An 876-nucleotide genomic window follows, 5' to 3' on the forward strand; every position below is an offset into this window, starting at 1 on the left:
CTATATATATATATATATATATATATATATATATATATATATATAGTTGAGCTTTAAGGGACACCAAGTACACCAAAAATTTCCTTAGCTGGACTATGCATTGTATCAATATCCATGCAAACCCACTGGATAGTGCCAAGGAAATCCATTTATTTGCACGATCAATTTAAGCTGCACAGCCCTGCACTGTGTGGTGTAGGATTTAATGTAACGCATTCAGTTATGTCTAAAGTTAGCATAACAGATGCAACCAAAAATATATGCATTGGGCCTTGCAGAATAAATTAAGCTATGATACCCAGGTACTGTACACACACTGTTGCTCTTTCTCTCTGTCAGATGTGTATAAATATTTAAAAGTCAGTGTTCTGTAGAGTGCTCTGTTGCACACTTTTGTCTTGTTTTAAAAGTTTTTTTTTTTGTAACCACAGAGCTCTTGGACCATAAAGATGTGCTTGGTACAGTATTTCCCATACACCACATTCTAATGAGAAGTTTTGCAATACATCTAAAAATCTTAAACAAACCGCCTTAATAGATGGGAATTGCTTTTACTGAAACTGAATGTTTAGCAAAAGCTACAACTGAGTGCAAGTTAAAATAAATCACGAGTCTAATCACATGTTACATTATTGTAGAATAGTACATTGCTTGTGGATTATATTTTCCTTTAAAAAGAGGATACCTGACTGGCTGCTTGATATATATAATCAGTGTTGGGGAAAGTTACTTTTAAAAGTAATGCATTACAATATTGCGTTACTCCCTGAGGCGTACTCCTGATTTCTCCCAATATGAGGACAGGAGACTTATCAGTCAATAAATGGGAAAACAAAGTAACTGGCGTTACTTTTTTGAAAAAGTAACTCAGATATT

Source organism: Sinocyclocheilus anshuiensis, unplaced genomic scaffold (genome assembly GCF_001515605.1).
Source record: "Sinocyclocheilus anshuiensis isolate Anshui unplaced genomic scaffold, SAMN03320099.WGS_v1.1 scaffold641, whole genome shotgun sequence".
Taxonomy (NCBI): Eukaryota; Metazoa; Chordata; class Actinopteri; order Cypriniformes; family Cyprinidae; genus Sinocyclocheilus; species Sinocyclocheilus anshuiensis.